General features: G+C 46.9%; 1 pseudogene; it reads right to left on the minus strand.

Annotated features, from left to right (window-relative positions):
• Positions 1-136: 136 nt before the first annotated feature.
• LOC144120838 (nose resistant to fluoxetine protein 6-like) lies at positions 137-11,595 on the minus strand (annotated as a pseudogene).
• Between the last annotated feature and the right edge of the window lie 7,397 nt (positions 11,596-18,992).

An 18,992-nucleotide genomic window follows, 5' to 3' on the forward strand; every position in this document is an offset into this window, starting at 1 on the left:
TCGATTTCGCACCGATATCAGGCTGCAATCTTCAAAGCACAATCGTCCTGTTATATGGAATCGGTGTAAAAAAATGAAGATATTTAACACAGAAAACTCCGACATTATTTCAGTCAACTGTACTTTCTCATCTAATATTTCATGTCTTGTTTTGAACCTGATATTTTTTACAATTTCTTTATTCTGGTTTCGTGTCTCTGCATACGTGTCATCTTTTGTACGCTTTGTATTTATCTATGTATCTTTCATATCCCTCGCATCACCTTGTTTTTTTCCTCCGTTTAGATATGCCGTGTATGAACAGGTCAATAGGTTTCTGCATAAGTTCTATAAACACACCAACAACCGAAATGAAGGCAAAACGAACTATTTACACATTTGAGCACCTAGACAGACAACATGCCCTCAAAAATTCACTGTGATCACGGTGGCACCGGGTGCAGTGTCTTTTTCGCTAAATTCACTTTCACATGCGCTGTTGACGTAGCCGTTGAGGTTACGTCCGTTGATAGCGTTTTTCGTGACGTCAGGGAAGCCGTTCATGCACTCATGCATGGGCAGCGCCACGTCCCATGTTTTGCCGGCGGCGTCTCCGCTGGAGACTTGGATGGCTTTCAGTTCCTGATTTTCGTCCTTAATTTTGGAGTTGTCACTCATGATCGATTTCTTGGGTATGATTTTGGTTAATAATGCATTGTCCAGACAGGCCACGGGACACTCGATGAAGATGTAGACGATGGAACCCACTACATAAGACATGATGGCCTGGGACAGGTATGCTTGAGCCTGCAAGCATCAAAAATGGCTGAGGTTAGCAGCGTGTTTGGACACCGAGCTGCAGTTACTCTGCGTTTCCGCTGCCGCGCCAGCGACTAACAACGGGCTGTCCCACATTTGAACGCCGGATCAAGAGGCCACTTATCAAACACAAAGGCAGCACTGGTTAAAGATCCCTAACGTGTAATCAAGTTAGTAAAGAATCCTTTCATTGCAGTTTGGTCTGTGAAAGTTAGCCGATCTTTGTGGCGTTGGACGATATGCCTGTGCTTGTTTCGGGATTCAAGCGACGCATGCGAGTCAGACGCGTTTCATTCACGTACCTGCAGGAATGGCTGCTGACTGATGTTCTCTCGGCTGAGGATGGCGTTGCAGCCCATCAGGGTGACGTGCACGAGGTAGACGGAGAAGGAGAGCCTTCTCAGGGGTTACATATGGGCTAGGCGAGGAGGTTGTTGACGAAGCCGCCGTGGCCCGTCGCACACGCGTACATGACCCAGGAGGTGCCCAAGCTCCAGGAGGCGCGGTGGAGGACCGCGTAGAAGGACGACTCCAGCCTCTCCGGCTGCCGGCCATCGAACCAGGTGCGCACTCCCAGCAGCGCGGCCAGGGATGCGGTGGCGGCCAGAGCCCATGCGGCGCCCTGGATGAGCCTTGACAGCTGGTTTTGCCGCACGGCAAGGCAACCGAAGGTCATGCCGACGAACAGGGAAGCCGCATGCGTGTACGCCTTGATGTAGATGTTGATGATACTCCTGCGCAGTTCACAGAGGTAGAAGGTATAATGGCATGCCCTCATCCTCTATAGAGACGATCTAGCAAACGTTAAAGGCCGCTAATGATAGGTACGCAGGTACACTGAAAGACGGAAATCAAGGGAGCGAGACTCTGTGAAGCTCCCGCTACTCCAGAATGTGAAATTAGGAAGAAAAAGAAGCCCCTCAACCCACATCTCGTGCTTTTCTTCTTTTAAGGGCATGATCGACACACGAATGCAACCAACGCGATCAGGTATACTCATTGCAGTCGGGGGCAAGTTCAGAATTTGTTTCACGTTGTAGACGTTTCCGTTCTAGCTATGCCGATCGTGCAGAGTTTATACCTTTTGTGAGCACCTGACGTTTTCATGCTACACCCCGTGCACGGCCTTCAGGGCCATGACGGTTTCAACAGCATTTCACGCCTGCTCCTTTGTACAAGCCCCAATCTGACGACGAAGCTTTCTGTTCATGCTTACGGGCAGACGCATATGAAGCTGTACGCATATCATTTGCCATGCATACACTGTACTCAAGGAGCTTGCATTGCTCCTCCTCTGTGTCGTCGTTACCATAGCCCCACCAGTATCATGCTCATTCTCGCTCCGCACCTTTTGTCGCAACTACTAAGAATCTTATAAACGCCCACTTTTTCAAAGACTTACGTCGTGTTCGCAAAACAAGCCTGCACGTGTACTGCCAGAATGACTTACTGGACGTCTGCAGTGAAGACAATGTTGAATTGTGTGTAGTTTTTGACGTAGACTTGGATGCCCGCCGTCAGGCAAGCGGCAGCTACGGAAGCTCCCGTAAGCCACAAAGCTACCTTAGGCCACCTGAAAAATGCACATGAAAGAAACGTTTCTTCACATTTCTCTTTCACTCATAACTGAACGTGCGCAGACAAACTCAGAGGAAAACGCCAAGGGATCAAAAAGAGAAGAGCTTAACTGAATGTAGTTGATGCGCCAGGCTTTATGGTTTTTCTTTTACGCCGGCTGGCAGCATAGACCGTCGGTAATGCCAATTTTTAGGGCATGTTGAAGGAACTGAGCGACAAAAAGGCTTTCACGCTGATACTACACAATAATGACATTCTTGCGTATGAATCAGCGGCTCCGTTTGCTTTACGCTTATGTAGACGATTATCCATTGCCTGTTACGACTAAACATGACAGCACACTTCAATTTCAAACAGATTATAAGCTTCGGAATACACCTCACATTGATTCAAAAGAAGATAGGTTGCTATTTGAAATAGATCAAAATAGCAACACGTCAGCTCTAATGCTTACACTAAGTCTCTTTGGCAAAGATGGAAAATGAGTCACTCGATGTAAATAGCAGTTTATCTCATGCAAGCAAAGTCTCCCATAGCAGTGACAACGCGAGAAATAATGTTCACCTGGGGAAGATGGCAACCATGACTATAGTGCTGTGAACTGCAATCTGGTATTCCATGGAGATGTACCAGTAGTGTGGCATACACTGCAATCCAGAGAATAAACCATGAGCAGCTCATAAAATACCTTCTGACAAGCGAGATACACAAAATACAAATGTTTCAGTTACACGTTGCAGTTAAGATTTACGGTTTATGGTTTATGAGGGTTTAACGTCCCAAAGTGGCTCAGGCTTTGAGAGACTTCGTAGTGAAGTACTCGGGAAATTTCGACCACCTGGGGTTCCTTAACGTGCGCTGACATCGCACAGTAACCAGGTCTCAAGAATTTCGCATCCATCGAAAGTGGACCGCCGCGGCCGGGATCGAACCGGACGCTTTCAGGTCAGCAGCCGAGTACCATAACCACTGAGCTACCGCGGCGGGCTGAAGTTAAGTTTTTGCATTGTTTAATGGGAGAAAAAAAAAATGTAATCGTTCGTCAACGAACGAACAACGTACACTTTTATTCTTGCTCTATAGGTAACGGCTTCAGGCGCATTAGACAGCAGAGTGATGTAAGTTTACATCGGTGCATCCTTATACGTGCCTGCACGTGTGGGGTCTTTGAATCTTAAGTTTATGGCAATAATAATAATGCGACAGCCCACACTGCCATACAAAGAGACTTAAATCCCGAACACAACAAAGCGCAGTACGGGGTCTGTCAGCGTGCCCGTTAAATGGCCACACACGTCACAGCCTCCCAATTATCGTTTCAAGTAGGAAAATCGAACTTCTGCACAAGCAGCTGAACGCGCTTCAACGCGAAGACTCACCAGGTCCTTGTAGTCGTCCATGTAGTTCTGGCTCATGGTGAATATCTTCCACCAGTTCTTGTCGCAGGGCTTCATCAAAAGCGGCCAGTAGTCGTGCAGCGGGGGTCCGTCCACGATGGCCGGTATGAGGTACACGAATCCCAGCAACGCAGCCATCGGCACCATCAGTCTGTGCAGATGCAGTGGATGCATGCGTTATAGCCTTCCCGAGCGCGCGTACAGGTGCGAGCAGCTATGGAGACAGCTTGGGCGTGACGTCATAGGCGCCGTGAAAGTGGACCATGCTTCCTCAGTACACGTTGGCGTAGTTGGCACTAAGAGGATTAGAAGAGCGCGCAGCCTTTCACCGTGGTCTGGATCCGCCAACATGGCAACTGCTGTGATGTCGGTGCAAGCTATCCAGAGGTTATCCCGAAACTCAGGAACGCCTCAAACGGAAACTGAGAAACAGACCAACTAAGAAAGAGTGTGGCTGCTACAGAATGACCCTTGGGCGATATGGATAAAGGCGGCGCAAGTGAAGTGTGCTTGTGTATAGGTCCTCTGTGCTGATTGCGCTAGTGGCATTTGCAGGATCAACAGTGTACTTCTCAGGAAACGAGTACCACGATGTCTACCGACAGAGTTATCAGCGCCAATAACCAGCTTTGAAACACGAACTACCTGTGGGTGTGTAACTACATACAGCAGTGCCGTTATTAGTTCGGAACATCAACGGCCATCGGCTGTTCACAGTCACCATTTCGTAAAAAAAATAACAAAGACGATTTCTGGCGTGAACTCGCGTGCGTTTGTTGCCTTTTTATCGCTCCTTTCTCTGTAAGCAGTGCTCACCGAAGCTTTCGATACGCATGAGGCTCGCTGCAACAGAAAGGAGGTAAATAGCTCTGTGTGTGTAGCCGGAAGAAACAATAAGTCGTCGTAGTTTTCTTGCAGCCCCGTCACTTGGACAATGCGCCGTCACTTGTACAATGAGCTTCGTGAAGATAAAGAAGTGAACATATTCCCTCTCATGGGATAAAAAACACAGGAAGGATATGAAGAGAGGTTAAGTACGCAGTCTTTTCTTCGCATTGATCTTCTGTCAAAAACTCTACTTATCTATACCCTTTCTTTTCGTTCAGTAAAATAAGTCACAAATCGAAGCTCGTAGTTCAAGCCGTGCAGTGTAAATCATTCTATTCTAAACTATGTATCGGCACAATACACGGCGGCATTCCTTCCCATTCCGGCTCACCTGATATAGCGTCTCACGAGCGGCATGATGTAGAGCAATACCGGCGAAACGTCCCTCCCCAGGAAGCCGGAAATGAATGCGCTGCAAAAGTTTGATTTTGGTGCAGATGAATCCTCTCTCGTTTATTCAAGCGGTGCTCATGAAGAAAACAGACTTAGGATAGAAGAGAAAAACATATGAGGGTCACTGTGGGAAGTCCGGTTAGCATTTAGATTGGGTATGATAATTTAAGTAAGGAGCTTATTTTTATATTAGTGCTGTTTTAGGTCAATTTAACCAATAAACTGGATATGTCATGGAAATGCAAGAGGAGAATAATGATACGGAGTTTTTCTTTCCCCAAAATTCAGTGGTTGAGTAGAGAATCACATTTTCAACTTTCGATTCCTGTGCTCTCTAATGATTCTCTTTTCCCGGTGATAGTTTTCAATCGGGAAATTCGAGTGGCAGGAGCAGAAGGGTATGTCTCCGCGCGGTCATTTTCACTGCCTGTTTTACAACAAGCGTGGAATTAACGATATAAACAAACTTTTTTCTCTCGCAGTCGTGCGCGATTCCTCTCTCATCAGCCAAACGCTGAGCCTGGAACCATTTGGGTAGAATTGCTACAGTGCTGGTCGAAGTGTTATCCGTCTACTGTCGCCATCAGTCCCAGTTCAAGCGCTGCTATAGCCCCCTCATCCGTTAAACCGTGATCCGCTAAAGCAACGACATTGCGATACTTACGTTATGGCGATAAATGTCTCCACAGCCATGAAGGAGTTCAAATGGACAGTAAGCAAGATGTCCTTTTGTACCCGACGCATGAGGCGAATCATGTTAGCTGAACGGAAGTGAAAAATCCTAAATATGCAACTATTTAATGTCATCTGAGTCACTGCTGAGGTCTGCTGACTGGACTACCCGCGCTTGATTTTGCATTAATTCTGGCATACTTCCGACCAAACTAAATCGTAGCTATCGTGTTAAGTTCATGCTGTGATATCGTTGTATGTGGTACATGAGTTTCGACGTCCCGAAGCTCCACGCGGGTTATGAGAAGCGCTATAATAAAGGACTCCGAATTAAATTCGACTGCTTGGGGGTCTTTTACATACGCGTTTAGCGCACAGCACTCGAGCGTACTTTGCATTTCGCCTTTGTCGAAATGAGACCGCGTTTCGGTTCCACGAGGCTGCACTCGTCAGCCAGACGCCACATCCACCGAGCCACCGCGGCAGGTTGCCTTCCAGCATTCTGGCGCCCCTTCCACTTTTTCTCCCGCTTAGGTTTCGCGCCAGCACCCTGGAGCGTCCTTGATACTCACAGCTGGCGTGAAGGTCTCGAAGCATGTGGCTGTGTCCCAGCACCACCCACGTGGCCAAGAAGACCCGCACGCCGTGGTTGAATCCGAGCTTGTTTGAGTAGTCTCCCCAGTTGGGCATCTCCATCAGCTTCTTGAAGGCCCTCCGCAGGGAGACAGACTGCACGGCTTCGTGCACGAAGCCTGCGAAATGGCGCCAGCGATGTTCACAGCTGCGACAGACAAAGCGATCGGACATCATCGCGTTGCCGAATCACAGAACGCGTCGTGAGGTTTGCTGGAAGCTGTTCGATTATTCTTGTCTCCCAACATTGTGAAAGCACTTTCCTTGAGGCTTAACGCTCTGATAGAGTCCCAGGCTGTTGTTTGTGGCCGGATACGATACAACCTTTTACACTAGCCCCGAAGGTTTCCTTTGTACGCTAGGATGCCTCTATTGTCCGCCTTACTCTGTTTTATTTTCTTTTTTGCCAGAATAATTGTGCTGTACGTACAACTGTGCTTTGTACATTGCAGCAATAATTCAAGTTGACGAATGTGCCTATGAGTACACAGGCGACTGCAGCCGACGCAGCGCTGGCTATCGGAATTATACAATACCTTTCGGGCGAGAAGGAGCGCCGCAGCACACAGACACTATGTGTGCGTGTGTGTGCATTGGTGCGCGCGTGCGTGGAGTTTGTAGATACTGCGCTCGCGACCGGAGAGCGAAGAAATGAACTTGACAAGACTTGTTACTTCGGCTTATTATGTATACATAGTTCCGCAGGAAGGAATGGCGCGCCAAAAACAGTTAACGTTGGAAGAAAAACACCCGCGCATGTTGTGTTCTTATTCCAAAGTCCAGTTTTTGTTGCGCCATTCGTTCGAGCGAATTCACGCGACCGAAAAACTTTCTTACCCGTGAAGGCGTTGTATTTCGACAACTTGTCTTCTGCCGCCACCACCGTCCTATAGATGTCGTATGCAGTTCCGAAGAGGATGAAAGCCGTCCACAGCACAAATATGCACCTGCAAAAAGTGCGTAAAAAAGAAGTGTCTTAGGTTGTGCCTAAGGGCAGTGCAACATTCGTAGAGCCCACAACCACTAAGAGGCGAGTTACTTACAAAAACTGGTTACACGACTCGCATTCGCACAAAAGCGAAACAGAAACGACAACAAAACAGGGTCTGAACATTTTGAGTCGACGAAAGTTTACGCAAGTGACAAGAGAGAATACGTATGGGCCCACAAAAGTTTCTGGAACGCCTAAAGCGCGCAAGTCTTGGATTACGTCGCTACGTACAGGCACAACCATTCATCGATGCATGTCTCGCAAGAAACTGCGGAGCACATTTCTTCAATTTGTGGCTATGCGCGTAGACTGGTCAGGAATTAAGCTTTGTTGTAATTTTCTTCTTCCGAACGCTCTTGTGGGCACCGGCACGTTTTGGCTGTAATTGCCGAGGTGTTGACCAGAAGACAAGCACACTGATATGAGAGGAATGTACTCGCATATTCACTAACTGCTGCTGCCTGCAGTACCAACCACACTTGGTTTAGTGGTCGAGACTTTTTAGAGTAGATCGCTCGTGGGCAGACTGCGAAACTGCCGTAATAGAAGCAATGCGCTCAATCACAGCGCAGTAAATGGGTCAAGAGTGAACTGAAAGCAATCGGTATTTGAGGGAGAGAAAGGAAATCCATACACATGGAATAATACACGTATCCACACATAGGAAAAGGAAGCACGATTGTGTTTGCCAAAAGAAGAAACATTTGCATAAATAAATAAACAAATAAATAAATAAATAAATAAATAAATAAATAAATAAATAAATAAATAAATAAATAAATAAATAAATAAATAAATAAATAAATAATGCCTCCGGGGCCGACGAAACGGGGCTTGTGGCGGTGGAGCATAAAAGGCTGGGCTGCTACGGTAGGCGGCAAGGGTGGGAGAGCGACGTGTACTGGTGACTGCTTCAGCATAGGTGAGCGGTGCTGCCACAGGCAGAAGTGGGCGGCTGGACAGCAGAACTGCAGCGACCTGCTCCTGAATAGCACGGCGGATAGTGGGCGTGAGGGATGCCGCCTGGTGGAGAGTAGGGCAGGCGAGGTCGAGAATGTGATGTAGCAGAGAAAGCTGGCGAGCGACTTCTTCGCGGCCGAAGTCTTCGACGTGCTGCATGAACAGGCGCTGTTCAGAAGACGATACATTATGGGCCAAGCCAGCAAGACCCTCCACCCGCGCGCCGGACTGGCGCGTAGAACCGCGTTGCTTTCGTAGTTGTCGTAGCATTGGCACACTTTGGATGACGGTAGCGACGGAGCTGGGGTTCTTCGCCAGGAGCATCTGAAAAACGTCATCGGCAATCCCTTTAATGATATGGTTGACTTTGTCAGTTTCGGTCGTGGACGGGTTGACATGCTTGCACAAGTCAACGATATCTTCAAGATAACTAGTGAATGCCACTGGCGGTAACTGAGCTAGAGTACAAAGACGTTGCTCGGCGCGAAGTTTCCGGACGGCGAGGCGGCCGAAAACGTCGACGAAGATCGTCTTAAAGGACGACCAGGTGGGAAGGTCGGCTTCATGGTTGCGAAACCATAGGTTGCCAACGTCCGTGGGGTAGAAGAGGACGTTGATCAGTTTAACGGAATCGTACCACAGATTGCAACTGCTGACACGCTCGTAGGAGGCCAGCCAATCGTTGACGTCCTGGTCGTTGGTGCCACTAAAGAGTGAAGGGTCACGCGAGCGCTGCAAGCCGGAACAGGGGATGGTGGTAAGTATGGGCTGCGATGGTTCGCTTGGACTTCCCGACGAGAAGCGTTCCGCTTTGAAGTTCCAGGATGAGGAGCGGGACGGGAACCGAGACACACCCACGAAGTGTAGAGGTGTTTATTAGAAGCGCCGGTTAGTGTGTGTTGGTCGAACAGCGACGCGATGTACACACTCACAGGCATAACTCGAAATCCCAGCTGCACTTCGTCTACATCTTCGCTGCGCTGCTTAAACTGCTGCCGGTCGGTCCCATTACAATGTAGATAAATAAATAAATAAATAAATAAATAAATAAATAAATAAAAAAATAAATAAATAAATAAATAAATAAACGAATAAATGGGCGTCTGAAGGCTTGCATATTCCTCATTTTTTACCCAATCAGGGTTTGGCGTTGGTCCAGCTTGACTGGCCGATCAATATAAGACCTCGCAGCCTTGATATTAACCTTGAGATCACCCACTACTGCATGGAAGAAATGGAGACGCGGGTGTCCGATATGCAAACACGAGAACATTGAAGCCGATATTCATCACTTACTGTGGGAGTGCCCAGCTCTCAAGCCTACAAGGATCCGGCACCTCAATGTAGCGGGTCTTTCACCAAGCAACCCTGCTTCATACACAGCCTGGACGTAGGGACCGTACCATCGTTCGCCACTGGACTTCATCAAATAAGCTAGCCTTTTTCCATACATTTAATTACGGATTCATATTTAGTCACACGTTCACCCATAATTGATACCCTGTGGCAAAAAATTACGTTTTAGAAAAATGGAAATGCCAGTTGTAAGAGTTCGTGGTATGAGAAGCTGTACCTCGGTTAGAACATGGGAATACTGTAAGGTCAGCTGACTTGTGGTACTGACTTGTGACTGACTTGTGACTTGTGGCACTCCGTCAACTGTTGTTCACACGCTGACAGAGATCCGTTCCGAACACTTATGGTCAGAAAAGACGATGCCAAGACAGGGTTTCTTTTTATTCATTTTAATAACAAAAGTCTCCCAGCGTGCGCTGGGAATTATAGATAAAGTCTACAAATAGTCTGCACTGTTTTTAGCTTTTCTCGGGTTCTCTTTGCCAAAGGTGCATTATGATATACACTGTCAACAAGCAGCTGTTCACGACAGGCACCTGCTTACTTAACTGGACGGAACCTGGCCCTGTTCGCTGCTGCGTGACCTATTAACTCTGCTGTAGTGATTAAAAATCGACTGTAGAAATTAGTCAACAGGGGATTAGAATAAGTGTTCTAATTGATGTGAATTAATTGGTCATTTCTGCAAGTCGATCACTGGTCCTAGTAAAGTTTCAAAAAAAAAAGAAAGGTGTGCGAGTGTATTTTCGCTAGTCCAAACTCAGAGTTCCGTTTTTAGGTACAGAAATCTTAGCGAGGCGTAGATGTATACGACACCTGTCACGACATGGGAACAATAAATGCGCCATTATGACGAAGAATAGAGCTTAGTAATTTCAACTGTTTTTGTTTTTTTTCTTACCGCCTATTCCGTACGTATTATCATGGCGATTATCACGGTACGTATTATCACGGTGGAGGCGAGGATGCAGTTCTCTTCAAATACGTCACGTATTTACGTGGATGGCGAGGTTCTTCTGAAGAGCGATGTGCAGCCACTTCAGCAGGGACACACTTTTCAATTAACTTTTTAATTAGCGCAGTCTGGTCGTTACGGCCAACGGCGAGGTCGCAGCTGCTGTGAAAATGATGTGAAATTGGTTTTTGAAATGATGAAAACGTCTTTCTCAAAAACCATGTAGCGCGAGGAAATCTGGTGATGTTTTGCCCGAAATCGTAATCGTAGCCCATGATGAGTGCTGGAAGTTCGGTGCAGAAGCATTTTACTCTGGTGACGTGATGCAATTCGTAAGGTGCCCGATTCGAGCCGCCTCCGCTATTGTACCGCGGCATGCATTTTGTCATTCACTTAACAATAATAATAATAATTGGTTTTGGGGGAAAGGAAATTGCGCAGTATCAGTCTCATATATCGTTGGACACTTGAACCGCGCCGTATGGGAAGGGATAAGGGAGGGAGTGAAAGAAGAAAGGAAGAAATAGGTGCCGTAGTGGAGGGCTCCGGAATAATTTCGACCACCTGGGGATCTTTAACGTGCACCGACATCGCACAGCACACGGGCTCCTTGGCGTTTTTCCTCCATAAAAACGCAGCCGCCGCGGTCGTGTTCGAACCCGGGAACTCCGGCTCAGTAGTGGAGCGCCCTAACCACTGAGCCACCGCGGCGGGTCATCATCATCATCATTCACTTCGTCGCTTACAAAAACGACGGCAGCGAAGTAGGGAAAATAGAAGAAGGATAGTGGATATAGTTGAAAGAAGGAGAGCATCGAAAGGTGGCTCGTCCGCCACAGACACTGTGTGCCAAAGACAACAGTCCGTCCGGTAATCTGTTAGCCTCATATACCAAGAAATTCTGGACAAGCGCAATTTTCCAATAGGAAGTTAACTTCTCGGTTACAAACACTTATGCCCCGACGTTTTCTCATATCATAAATTGCTCCATGACAATCAATACACCCACAGAACACTACTTCGGACGCTCGTACTTTTCTGCTATTTGTTGTCAAAGGCGTCCCTTATTGGATTTCAATGGCCATCACTACTCGGCGCCAGCGCAGGACAAACTTTAAAAGCAAGATTTTGCTACGGCTCAGGACGTTTCACCATTCCCGCCAATATGTTCATAACAGTATCTTATAGTACTCCACAGTTGCCTCACAAATCAAAGTGTTGTCCAAGAAAGCTCGACTTGGGGTGGCCGTTGAAGTCTATGTCCTCCAAGAAGGCCAGAAAATCCAAGAAGGCCTTGGTAGAAGGAATATAATGTACGTCGCGGTATCTGTTGGAGGCCCAGGCGTCGGAACCTGCATGCAATTCGTCGTGGAACGAAGTTGAGGCACTGACAAATATTTGCTCCGCATCTCCTCAGGGGCGCCACAACGTGGGCAATCGCCGGCCAGGGAGAGGAGGTCATGTCGGCAAAGACGCGAGCCAGTCCAGCAGCATACCAATCGTAGCCACACGTGTTCAGGCAAGCGAGGCACCTTCCTGCAGCCGGACAGGGAGGCGTTGTAGACGCCGGGATCGCGGGAAGTTCAGCGGCAGCTGGTGCTCGATAACGGGTCTCCCCAAGTCTGACGGTACCACATCGGGCTCCGTGCTTCGCTTTCTTCAGTGCGCCTGCAACCTCGTTTGAAATATTTGGAAAATTATTCAACACAAGACGAGAAGCAACTATTCGCGGTCGGCCTAGCTGACCAGAGGCCATTTTAAGTAGGTTGTCCAAAAAGTAATGACCCTCATTTTCAATGCGGAAGCCTTACTTGCCCCATTAAACAAAAATCTATGTGCGTGTCCGCGCGCGCGCGCGTTTGTGTGTGTGTGTGCGTGTGTGCGTGCGTGCGTGTGTGTTGTGCGTGCGTGCGTGCGTGCGTGCGTGTGTGCGTGCGTGCGTGCGTGCGCGTGTGTGTGTGCGTGCGTGTGTGTGTGTGTGTGTGTGTGTGTGTGTGTGTGTGTGTGTGTGTGTGTGTGTGCGCGTGCGTGCGTGCGTGCGTGTGTGCGCGTGGGGGGGGGGGGGAAGGGGCGGGCGGGCACTCGATGGTACTCATAAAAGAAGGCGTCTAAATGAAACCTCGGGCCGTATTCTCGATATTCGCCTAACCGCCCAGAGTGGGGCGTACCCTAGACGCGCACATAGGGGCGGTGCCAAGGTACGTTAACGCAGAATGGGATGACAAAATTGGAAAAGAAAAGAAAAAGCATCACAACGATACATACTGTCGTCAGCTACTAGGCGCTAAGTTCAAAAAACACCGATGCCCTAAAGCGTGCCTGAAGCCGAGCATTTGCGGCGCGTAGGTGCGCACGCGTCCCGTATTACAGCCACTGAGCGAAACAGTGCAATGCGTTGTGGTCTCAGCGTATCAGTGCATACATATGCGTTGGCCAGCAAAGGAATATATGGCTCTGGCGTTGGTTCTTAACGCGGCGCGAATAGTCGCAAGATTAGTGAAGGCGGTTTAGCGGTAACTGCGTGAAGCGATGTTCTTCACGACTCTCCCGCTGCTATACCCACAAGAAGCGACGAAACTTGGCGGCAGAGCATGAAAAACACTATAAGTGAGAATTATTTGGCGGTCCCTGACTGCCGCTTCGTTGGCACATGCGGCGTTAAGCGGGAACTCATCGCGCGCCCATACAATGAAGGCAAGACAAAATGATATAGTGGAAATTTACCGCTTCATAACTTATTTTCGTCGCATGAAAAAAGAGATAAAGAAAACAACTTGAATTAAAAATTTTGTACCTTGGTCCATTCACGGCTAGGAACATAGGTGGAAGAGCTCTACGAAGCACGCAATCGCGCCAGAATTAAAATGGACTGTGCAGAGGGAAGCAGTGAATGCGACAGCGGCACCGCGCTGCGGCGCAGTTCCACTGGAAGCTCTGCTCAGTTTTATGCAGAATCACCGCGCGTTGGCCCGCGCGCCCGATGATAGTATATCGGCCAAGGAAAGGCGGGCGCTACGCGTGCGGCTGGCAAAGGATTTTAATTGGAGGCACATGGGAGAGTGTTGTGTTGTGTTCGGTTTTATGGCACATAGGCAGCTAAAGCCATCTTGCGCCAAGCTCAAGGTTGTCTGTAGAGTGTTTAGGAATATGAAAAATCGTCGATGGTGTCGATGGCCTAAAAATATTGAACTGCCTTGTAATAACAGCGAAGAAGAAATCTGGAAATAGCTAATGGTAAAAGCCGCAAAGAAGGTCTGGTAACCTCAGCAGCTATCCTTGGCTGAGCAAGGATCCTGAGGTTCCCAACCAATGAAATAAAAAGCCTCAGCCTTCTTCGCAGGAATGAGAAAGTGGCTGATGTGTATCCTGCACTAAAGCAAACCAGTGGTTAAAGGTTTATAGTTTTTCAAGTAGCCCTGCTTCTTTTAGAAAGCTAAAAATGGAATGTATGTTAAGAATAGCATTATAACTTAAGATCAGTGCTGGATGAAAAAGATTGCATTCATTATAATATTGAGTAAAATACTTTTTTCTTAGTGTTTCCAGTTGCAGACATGAAAATAAAATGTGATTAATCGTAAGATCATCTCCGCATTCGCAAATAGGTTTTTCTTGTTTTGTTAGCAGGAAGTTGTGTGTAAGGTGCGTGTGAACTATCCGGAGACGGCATAAAATCACTTCATTTAAAACGTTCCTGGTGCACGCAATATATAAATTCACCTAAAACTGGCTTTACCAAGTGTAGTTTATTAATCACTTCGCCGTTCCATTCCGACTGCCATTTGTCTTTTAATTAACGCTGTACTAAGTTTATGCAATCCTTAAAAGGTATATTTACTTTTTTATTTTCTTCCCACGAGCTTTAGCAGTGAAGAAATCTGCCCTCTCGTTGCCTCTTATTCCGACATGACTGGGAACCCAGCCGAATTTTATGTTTTGTCCTCGAGTTGTGGCTGTTACTATCTTGTATATGATGTCACCAAGAATCGGAGTGACTACATTTCTAGAGTTCAAAGCTGTAAGTATACTGAGGGAGTCTGTGTAAATAATACTGTTGGTAAGGTTCTCGTTTTGTATTTTTTCTACGGCCGCACAGACTGCGTAACATTCTGCAGTGAAGATGGATGAGCACTGTGGAAGTCGTACTGTTTTCTCCGACTTCCCTCGGACCACTGCGCTCCCTACGTAAGCGTGTGTTTTTGAACCATCTGTATAAAACTGCGTAAAATTGCTGTATTTTTCTTCGAGTGAAAGCAATTCTTGTACTATATGTTGTTGCGGAGTTTGTTTTTTATGGAACTGCGTACGAGTGAGATCACAGATTGCAGGAAAATTGCACAATGCAGGCAGTGGATCTCGTCTCCGAGCAATGTCAGGTAATGCATCCAGTACGCCGAGGTTTTGGCACATCTCTTCAAAACGCAGGAGCAGTGGCCTGATAGCGAGCGGTTTGTTGTTAAACAATGTTCTAGATGGGCACTTTGTGACTATTGGGGAACATAGGTGTTTGGGCAGTGAACGAAATTTTTAAATGTATGAGCATGTGAGCATGGTTATTCTATCTGTAAGCGACGGTTCGTTGATTTCTACATATAGGCTATTTATGGGTGACGTTCTGTAAGCACTAGAGGAAAGACGCAAACCTAAATTATGTATTGGATCTAGTCGTTTCAGGTAGGAAGGTAATATACATCCATAGTTCAAGGTGGAGCGTACCACTCAGCGATAAATTTGTAAAAGACATGTCCTGTCAGCACCCCAACGTTTACGTGACAGTATTTTGAGTATATTTAGGGATCCGGAGGCTTTCTTTTTCAGTGCGTTTATATGAGGCAGGAAGTTGAGTTTTTTGTCAAAAGTTTTCCCTAGAAATTTATGCCCATTTTTGACGGGTATCTGTGTTCTGTTCATATGTATAAATGGGTGGGCTTGTACGCCTCGTTTCAGCGAGAAAAGGATGGCTTCTGCTTTCTCTGTGGAGAACTGGAAATCTTTCTGATCTGCCCATGTCACTAGTTTAAGCATTGTCAACTGTGTTTGTTTCTTGCATGTTGCTACGTTTGAGGATGTGCAGGCTATTTGAAGATCGTCTACGTACACTGAATACAGGATGGACTTTGGGATTGTTTTACTTATCGAATTCATTTTTATAATAAACAATGTCGTGCTTAATATACACCCCTGAGGAACCCAGTTCTCTTGAACGAAGCTCCTGGACAGGGTTGATCCCAGGCGTACTTGAAATGAACGGTCCAAAAGGAAGTCAGTGAGGCAGTTTAACATCCTACCGCGGATACCTAGGTTGCCCAGGTCGCGGAGGATCCCATACCTCCAGGTTGTATCATATGCTTTCTCTATATCGAAAAAAACGGCAAGACAGTGCTGTTTGTGTATAAAAGCTTCTCTTATTCTGTTTTCGAGGTGAACTAAATGGTCTGTTTTTGAGCATCCCTTTTTATAACCGCATTGATGGACATCAAGAAGTTCGCGGGATTCAAGGACAAATGTTAATCTTATATTAAGGACACTTTCGAAAGATTTCGCGAGACAGCTTGTGAGGGCTGTCCGCCTATAGCTACTTGGGGAAGTTGGTGGTTTGTCAGGTTTCAGGAATGGTACTATAATGGCTTTCTTTCACTCTTTAGGTATTTTTCCTTCTGTGAATATTTTGTTAAAGAAATTCAAGAGTGCCTCTATGGCAGGCTGGGAAAGATGGGCAAGCATTTGATAGTGTATCTGATCGGGTCCAGGAGCAGTTTTTTTGTCGGCAGACAGTACAGCATTGATTTTTTGGAGAGTGATTAAATTGTTGTATTGTTGGTTTGCACCTCCACTTGTTGGAAGTCTTTGTTTTTAGGCAATACTTTTGTATTTCAGGAAGGGCTGCGTATAGTGAGATGGACTAGAAACTGGAGCGAAGTGTTCCCCCAGAATGTCTGCCTGTTCCCTATGCTTGTTTGTATGCTAGGTTTTGTCAAAAGAGGAATCGTGAACGGTGAGAAGTTGCCATATAATTTCCGAACCTGTTCCCACATTTTCTTTGATGTTATTTGACAGCTTATAGATGAAATGTAACTCTGCCATGAAGCTTGCTCAGCACTGCGACGGACGTACCGAGCTTTTGTTCTTGCCTTTTTAAAACGTACGAGGTTCTCTCGTGTACGGTACCTGCGAAATTTGCCCCAAGCTCTATTTTGTTGTTTTTTTGCTTCCTTGCATTCCCTTGTCCACCACACTGTGTTTTTGCCGCATCACTCCTGAAGACTGAGGAATAGCTAGGTGTGCGGCAATAATTGTACAATTCGTGAACATTTCGTTTATCTCGTCGATGCTGAGGTTTTCTAAAACTATATCTTCTAAATTGGCTTGTGCTCTAACAATTTCCCAGTCTGCTAAATGCATCTTCCAACGTCGCGGTTTAGTTGGGATGATTTCTGGCGCAGATGTAAAACTGATTACTGCAGGAAGGTGATCGCTGCCATATGGGTTGTCGATAACGTCCCATTTAAAATCGCTAAAAACAGATGGAGAACTAAAAGACAAATCTAAACATCTCATATTACCCGGGGTTGGAGAGCAGTATGTGGCCTTTTCCGTGTTTAAAATACATATATTGTTTGTAAGAATAAAATCTTCGATTGTTCGCCCCCTAGAGTCGCAGCGCTCCCTTCTCCAAAAAGGGGAGTGAGCGTTAAAATCCCCAACTACCGGATATGGCTCTAGAAGTTCATCTGTCAGTTCTTGTAGGTCATGGACTCTTAATGTAAAGTGTGGAGGAATGTACACGGAACAGATTGTTAGTGTTGTGTAGCTGACGATGCTGACTGCTACCACCTCAAGTTTTGGTTTGAGCTTGATTTCTTGAGCAGGGACGCCGCGTTGAACAACAATCGCGACGCCTCCCGAGAGTCGATTTTCCTGCTCTCAATCGCGTCTAAAAGTTTTATAATGTTTTAGGATAGGCACATGCTGTGGACCAAGATTCGTCTCCTGAAGACAAAACTATGGGTAACGTTCACCCTAAAACATGTGTTAAGTCACTAATTCCGCGTAAGACCTCTGCAATTCCACTGAATTAAAAAAAAACCATGTTTATGTTTTTGAGAGGAAATGAAGAGGGATTTACGTATGTGGTGGGCCCGTTATGAGGGGCCTGTCTTTTTTCCGCTCAAGAGGGCTGTTCCACCTCTGTAATGGAGGCGGAGTGGGTGTTGTATCCATAATCTCAACCGAGGTGCTGGAGGACCGCGGAAGGGCCGCGGTTGTGTTAGTTTCAGGCCTCTCCCGACGGGGGGAGGTCCTGCGGAATGCCAACCAATGTACCGGCGCTCCCTACTTTGAGAGTGGCAGAGCAGCCTTCGCTGTCCCTGCCTGGGGCGTGGATGGCCCTGCCATAGGCTCTGTGTAAGCGGCCTCGGCAGGTGCCGTAGTGCTGTGTGGTGCTACGCCCCCACGCATCACATCAGCGAAGTTGGGTTTTGCTGTGATAGAGAATGTGTTGGTAAAAGCAAAACGCCTCCTTGCTTCTTTGAATGACATGTTTTCTTTTGTCTTTATGGTAAATATTTCTTTTCTTTTTTCCAGGACAGACACGCCCTGGAGTACAGCGCATGGTCTCCTTCGCAGTTTGCGCTGCGCAGTGCTACGTCACATTCGTCAAGTGCTACGTCAAGGGCATTTCGCACAGGTTTTGCGGCCGCGGCAACTTTGTGAGCCGTGACCAAAGTTTTGACAGTTGAAAGATCGGCGGGGATTGGGTATATAATGTCTGACGTTGACTTTCAAGTATCCAACTTCGATCGTTTCGCTCAAGGTACTGGTGTTAAATGTGAGGACCATGTGTTTGGTATCTATTTCTTTGTTATCACTGCGGATCTTGATTCGGTGAATGTTGATTACATTCTGGTCAGTGAGCCCTTCAAGCATTTTGGCTTCTGTGAGATGGATAAGTCAGATTCAGAGATTACACCTCGGGCTGTGTTTAGAGATCGGCGGAGGGTTAAAGAGACAGAGATGTACCCTGTAGACACAATGTGTGAGAGTTTGGAACACTAGATGCTGTCGCGCAGCTCAAGAAGTAAGTCGCCGCTGGCCATCTTTGAGACCTTGTAGCCAGGGCCGAAGGTATCGGTTAAGCATTTTGACTCAAGGAATGGGGATATTATTCTTGCCTGTATTCCGTCACTTTCACCGTGGATTACGTGGAACTTTGAAAATGTTTGTCTCTTTTTTGAGAAAAAATCAGCTGCTTTGTTCCGCCCTCTTTTTAGAGAGCGATCTGGTTTGGATAAGGGGGGAGCCATAAAAAAAAAAATTAGTTTTTTGGTCACGGTGCCAGCCACCCACCACGCAGTCCAACAAGGGGACGGGA

Source organism: Amblyomma americanum, chromosome 1 (genome assembly GCF_052857255.1).
Source record: "Amblyomma americanum isolate KBUSLIRL-KWMA chromosome 1, ASM5285725v1, whole genome shotgun sequence".
Taxonomy (NCBI): domain Eukaryota; kingdom Metazoa; phylum Arthropoda; class Arachnida; order Ixodida; family Ixodidae; genus Amblyomma; species Amblyomma americanum.